This window comes from Malus sylvestris, chromosome 7, assembly GCF_916048215.2.
Source record: "Malus sylvestris chromosome 7, drMalSylv7.2, whole genome shotgun sequence".
NCBI lineage: Eukaryota > Viridiplantae > Streptophyta > Magnoliopsida > Rosales > Rosaceae > Malus > Malus sylvestris.
The window spans coordinates 25,342,434-25,349,524 of record NC_062266.1 but is presented as its reverse complement, the minus strand read 5'-3'; the positions used below and the strand labels follow the sequence as shown (position 1 = coordinate 25,349,524).

The window sequence follows — 7,091 nt, the reverse complement described above, 5'->3', positions numbered from 1 at the left end:
TGGCATATATTTTTAGCTAGCTAGCATGATTCACGCATGCATACATATGCATATATGTATAAATATGTGCCTGGCTCCCTGTATGCCATTTGCAGAGTCCCACCGAACAGCGATGGCCTCTGTGGATGGCGTATGAGGAGCCAAGCATATAAAACCCATGTCCATGCCTGTGTCTCTTCATCTTGTTCTATTTCTTCATCCTCTTTAATTTTGCAGATAGTTTCAAAGCCTTTTGTTTTTTCTCATTTCCAAAGATTTTAGCTAGAACTAGCTAGCTAGGGTATTATGGTCATGTTGGGTAATTATAATAATATTCCACAGCGGCAGCATTGTAATTTACAAAGTATGGAGGCTGATGTTTCTGATCAGAAGAGGTACTCTATCTTTTTCTCCCTTCTTCTTCATGTGGATGTTTTAGGGTTTTTATTCTCCATGTCTGTGATGAGATGAGATGCTTCTACTTTTGCAGAGAAAATAATTATGGCGCTTCTGTCATTTTACTGGTTGTCACATGTATTATTTTCCATGAGACTTTAATAATTTCACCATAACACATATAACGAGGGGCACTGGAAAAAAACAAACTGTGGCAAAAGCTTTGGCCCAAATTACGGTAAAATTAGAAGCTGGATCCGGTTAAAAAGAAGGTCGAAGCCTGACACAACATGGAAGTTACAATTACTTAGTTACAATGTTGCCCGTCAGATCAGATCAGAGTTACTCTCATGAGTCGTGACACATGACACCAAAATCCATCCATCTTGTTCCACGCTTGTCTCATGGATATTTCTCATAATCTCTGGTTAATAACCCCAAAAGGAGCTATAATAATTTGTTTTTTTTTTAATTTGTTTTCTCTGTGTTTTGTCTTTAAATTCGCTTACGTTTTGTTATCACAAGAGATTCATGAAGTTACATGATTATTTTCTAATTTCTAAGCTTAAACATTCTTTAAACAACAAGAAACTTTTTTATTTATTTATTTAATCCTGCAGATAAATCCCATTATTCCAATCTAGCTAGCTTCTGTTGAATAGATCATACGGTTTGTCTAACCATTCGGACAAAATTACATTTTAATTTAGACCGTTGGTTCATAAATCTAACACAAATTTAGGGTTTCCTAACTTTTTAGTTGTGGTCTTGGCGATTTGATTGTATAACGTTATCCATTATCAATTCTCTTTTTCGACAAAGAAAAAACATACAGTTTCAAGACAATTAGAGATTTTATTTCTTTGATTCTTTAAGACGACAAATCAAATGAGTTAAGATTAAGGAAAAGATACCCAAAAAAAAAAGAAAAAAAGAAACCAAAAAATAGAAAAAACTTTGAAGAAACCAAAAAACTAAAAATAATATAACTAAATAGATATGTGATTGTTTTTTTTAACCCTAACCATTAGCGAAAAAACAAAGGAAATATTCTTTGCCGTTGGTTCTGTCTTTGGCTTTGGGATCGTCGGCCGTCTTCTTGAAAATCATTCTTTCTCTCTTCCCTTTCACTTTCTGTTTACTTTATTTGGTATTGAATTGTCATCGTGAAACGTTGTAGTCACTGTGATAGTCGTCGTCGTCTTTTGGCCCACACATACAGTTAACACAAGGTTTTGGATTCAGTTAACACCTTCGATATAGGGTTGAAGCAGGAAGCCATAAAAGTTGTTCAATTGCATCGGGATCGAGTTTAGTCAGTACTACACTTTGGGTTTAACCGGTTTAGTAATATGACTTTCTGATGCCCAAAGGATGTGGAGTGGCGACATAATTTAATCTTTTTATTTTGTTTCTGTTTAATAATTTTCAGGAATTGTCTTAGAGTTTGGTTTGATTTTTCTCTGTACAAGAGTTTGCTAGTTTGATTGCTTCTACGAGAGAGTGCATGACCTTGATTTTCTTTTTCATTTTGGTGTGCTAGCTACCTCTTTTGGATCTCTGTGTGAATAGTGGAGCTGTTTGACTTGCTGGATTTGCTTCATTTGGTGTTCTGAGATCATGGCGGTTATTAGGTGATGCGATCGACCCATAGATATCGTACTTCCTATCCTAATTTATGGTTGGAGATTTTGTTCTCACATGATCTCCTTGTAACATGAAGTTTAACAATTTTATTGATCTGTGGAATTGTGCGGTTCTTGATGAGTTCGGATAAGTGCTTGAAGTTTACTCATTGCTTTGCGATTAGTGATGCTTTATTGTAATAATTTTAGATATAGTTTGCAAGGACCCTTTCGGAATCCAGTTCTTCATGATATGTTTTTGTAATGCCATTTTATCAACGAATGAAATATCGTAATCTTCTTCTTAAAAAAATAGATACGTGATAAATTTTCTTTGATAGTTATTAAATTGGATCTAAAGACTCTTAAGTGGCTGTTTCTTCAATAATTAATGTGGAGTACTCTAGATTTTCCGATTATATACATAAGATTTTCCTAATTCCTAGACCATATGATCAGAATAATAATATCCCTTGTCCTGCATGCGCACAGTTAGCTAGTGGATCAGTGAGCTCATTTTCCCATCTGCGCTATACAATGAACGAATGTATAGAGGAGAAGTTAAGAGAATATAAGTTTAGGCTCATCTGCCTTGTATGTATCTAGCTACTCTCTCTATCTCACTCTCTCTCTCTCTCTCTCTCTCTCAAAAGTTGTAAACCCAAAGAGTCACACAAGACACAAACATTGTACGACTGATCGGGGCTTGAAGAAAGAAATGTATGCATGTAGGATACAGGAAAAGCAAGAGTGTTTTCTGCAGCGGGGAGGATTATCATAATGCTATTAGCTGGGAATCTGGGAATCTCATACATACTACAATCACTGGTGACTGGACCACCTATCTCTCCTCCTCCCCTCTCTCTCTCGTGGATATATATAGCCTTAAGTGGGATGGGTTTTAATTTACTTTTAAAAAGGGAATAGTTATGGGGTTCACACCACATCGAACTTCAACGATTTGAACCGTTTATTTTTCAAGTTGTATCTCATAGATCATCTTTGCAAAACACTAACCAGATAATGAGGCATCCAATTGAGAAATTGACATATTTCATCGTGATAATTAATTGCACAAATGATTTCAAATTGGATTGAATTTTTTCAAAAATAATTTATAAATCAATATTTAAAAAATAATCAAATCGTTAAAGTACGACATGGAGTAAGCGCCACAACTAATCTCCATTCAAGGGACAAATATTTGACAAACATTTTTACACTTCCTTGTAGCCTTTAGATTTTATAACATTCAACGGTCTAGATTAAGAGTGATGTGGAAAGTTTTAAAATTAAATGACTTGGATGATGATGTGGATTGTAACAAATAAATAAAACACTGTAGCCTCCATCTAATAGGATAAAATTGAAAAAACCAATAATCAAACTTTGAACCTAGCATAAAAAAATCAAAAAAATAAGAAAAACAAAAACATGAAAATACTGTAGCCTCCATCTCCCTCCCTGCAATGCCTTGGATGAATTCTCCTCTTTCATTTTATAAAAAATGAACCCTAATAAATAACAAAAAAGGAATGAGCAAAAGATTGATTGCCAAGAAATAATTCAACAAAGCCATGAGTTAATTAATGCATTTGTTTCCACTACTTATGGTGATTCCCCTTCAACTAGACCTATACTCTCGAGTAAAACACCAAATCTATTAAAAAAAATCTGAGAAAAGAACTACTTTCAGTCTACAATTGTAGAAGCAACACCGAAGGCAATACTGCAGATGATGGGTTTGGATGGATTAACCATCTTTCATGTTAAAAGTCATCCGTAGGTTTAAAGGAATCCATTAAAAAATTCTTTTTTTTTGTCCTTTTCTAAAGTGTGATTTATTTTCCTCTCTCCTTTTTAATTTTATTTTTAATTACCTTTCATATTTTATGCTTTTTGAATTTTATTTTTATGTTTAATATTAGTTAAAATCCACTTAAGCATTCATGTCATTTAATGAATGAATATGGACATTTGGATGTTTTGTAATCTAAAGATTTAAAAAAGTATAAAAATATTTGTCAAAATGTTTGTCCCTTGATCGTATCCTTATATATATAATTGGGTAGCATCTAACATACATCATAAGGTCAAAGAAGGTCAAGAAGAAAAAGGACATTTTGAGTGGACCACTGTGATGAGCTTCCATAGGCCTAGCAAACGGGTCATGTCTGTCGTGTTCGTGTCGTTTTCGTGTAACACCTATTATCTTATTGGGTCGTGTCATGTCACACCCTTTATCTTAACGGGTCCTTAACATGGGTAAAGTGACCCAACCCATTATGACCCGTTAAGAAAAATATATTTCTTTTCTTAAATTTGCACATACCACACATTGCCACATAAATATTACTTCAAAACATTAAAACACATTTGTCGTTTAAGTACTATATTTACACTCGAAAATAAGAGCCTAATAAAAAAATAATACATACACTACTAATCTATTACAAATATTAAATGTGCAAGGATATGCAAAATGAAAGAGTTTTTGTTTTCAAGGTTGTGAAGCCTTTATCAAAAGTTTAAACCTTACCAATGGAACTCAAAGCTTGCATGTTATTCCTTTACAAAATCCTCAATTTACATCGATCATCATGAGGAAATTGTATTGCAACTTTGGCCTTCAAGGATGTATAATTATTATGGGAATTGTTATTAGCACTCCAAAAATTTCATTCTACACTCCAAACTTTCTATATTGGGAAAGAAAAATACAGTTGTGAGGAGTGTAAAATGAGATTTTTAGAGTGCTAATAACACTTCCCATTATTATAGTTTATTCATACTTTTATTAAGTATAGCATAAGATTTTGTGGTATCCACTAGTGTAAATATTTTAAATTGAAGATCAAATTTATTCATTGTATTCAATAGGGTCAAAGAGTGCAACTGTAAAAAATCATCAAAATCGGAGTTAAAATAACTGTTAAATCGTGATTTTTCGTTTTATAACCGCCGAAAAGTTTCATCCTGTTACTTGATCTTTGAATGTTTGTTTTTTGCAATTTTTGGCGTATGCGATCTCGAAGTATATACAAACATGTTTGACGGTTGGATTGTTGTAACTAGTTTCGTAGAATGCGTATCTCATCAAAACAATAGATTCACTAACACTTAAGAGTTTATTCATACTTACATTAAGTATAACATACACTAGTGTAGATATTTTAAATTGAAGATCAAATTCAATCATTGTATTCATATAAGGTCAAGGAGTGTAGCTGTAAAAAATAATCAAAATCGGAGTTAAAATAACCGTTAAATCATGATTTTTCATTTTATAACCATCGAAAAGTTTCGTCCCGTTACTTGATCTCTGAATGTTTGTTTTTTGTAATTTTTGGTGTATGCGATCTCGAAGTATATACAAACATGTTTGACGGTTGGACCATTGAAACTAGTTTCGTAGACTGTGTATCTCATCAAAACAATAAATTCACTAATACTTAAGAGTTTATTCATACTTTCATTGAGTATAACATAAGATTTTGTGATATCCACTAGTGTAGATTTTTTAAATTGAAGATCGAATTCAATCATTGTATTCATATAGGGTCAAGGAGTGTAGCTGTAAAAAATCATCAAAATCAGAGTTAAAATAACTATTAAATCATGATTTTTCTTTTTATAACCGTCGAAAAGTTTTGTCCCGTTACTTGATCTTTGAATGTTTGTTTTTTTTCAATTTTTGGCGTCTGCGATCTCGAAGTATATACAAACATGTTTGACGGTTGGATCATTGAAACAAGTTTTGTAGAATGCGTATCCCATCAAAACAATAGATTCACTAACACTTAAGAGTTTATTCATACTTTCATTAAGTATAACATAAGATTTTGTGGTATCCACTAGTGTAAATATTTTAAATTGAAGATCGAATTCAATCATTATATTCATACAGGGTCAAGGAGTGTAGCTGTAAAAAATCATCAAAATCGGAGTTAAAATAACCGTTAAATCGTGATTTTTCTTTTTATAACTGTCGAAAGGTTTTGTCTCGTTACTTGATCACTGAATGTTTGTTTTTTTTCAAATTTTGACGTATGCAATCTCAAAGCATATAAAAACAAGTTTGATGGTTGAATCGTTGAAACTAGTTTCGTAGGATGCGTATCCCATTAAAACGGTAGATTCACTACCACTTAGAGTTTATTTATACTTTCATTAAGTATAACATAAGATTTTGTGGTATCCACTATTGTAAATATTTTAAATTGAAGATCAAATTCATTCATTGTATTCATATAGGATTAAGGAGTGTAGATATAAAAAATAATCAAAATCGGAGTTAAAATAACCGTTAAATCATGATTTTTCGTTTTATACCCATCAAAAAGATTTGTTCGGTTACTTGATCTCTGAATGTTTTTTTTTTGCGATTTTTGCTGATGCGATCTCGAAGCATATACAAACAAGTTTGACAGTTGGATCGTTGAAATTAGTTTCGTAAAATTCGTATCCCACCAAGTTCAATGGTGTGTGTGTGTATATATATATTTATTATGTTGATTTAAATCTATTTATTTTGTACGTATAATTGACCGGTACATGGAGTAGTACATCACATGTCATTATAAAAATAGTGGGATATGTGTGATAAAGAGTTAATAACTTAAACAATAAAATTTCTCACCACTTCTATTAAAACACATGGTGTAATTTGTGTTCCCGTTACAATGAAAAATTTCTCAAGAAAAAAAAGGAGAGAGAGAGAGAGGTAAATGGCATACATGTGTCAGGAACACATGTCACAGCCCGTCCCGAATAATTAATTTTCGATGACGTGAAATGACAGTTTTATCCTTGGACAGGGAAATTGTAGCGTGTATGTGTGACATATTGAGACTTAGAGTTTATTGTGTGGTTTTGGATTGGTGACCACGTGGATCACACACACCACACACACCACACACACCACACACACCACACCCACTCCCTCTCTCTTCCTTCCCGTGCTCTCATCTCTCTCGCACTCACTCTCTCTTTCTTCTTGTACGGACAACACCAAGGACCTCTCAAAACTCATAGATCAAGGAAGAAAATGGTACCATTGTGTTCATGAGGACCCTACGAGTTCAATGTACC

At 33.0% G+C, this 7,091-nt stretch overlaps 1 long non-coding RNA gene across 1 annotated transcript; it reads left to right on the top strand.

Annotated features, from left to right (window-relative positions):
* Positions 1–225: 225 nt before the first annotated feature.
* On the top strand, positions 226–2,265 carry LOC126629960 (uncharacterized). The gene is made up of 2 exons (XR_007625906.1): positions 226–374; positions 470–2,265. It is a non-coding gene; the product is annotated as an uncharacterized LOC126629960 (long non-coding RNA).
* The last annotated feature ends 4,826 nt before the right edge of the window (positions 2,266–7,091 follow it).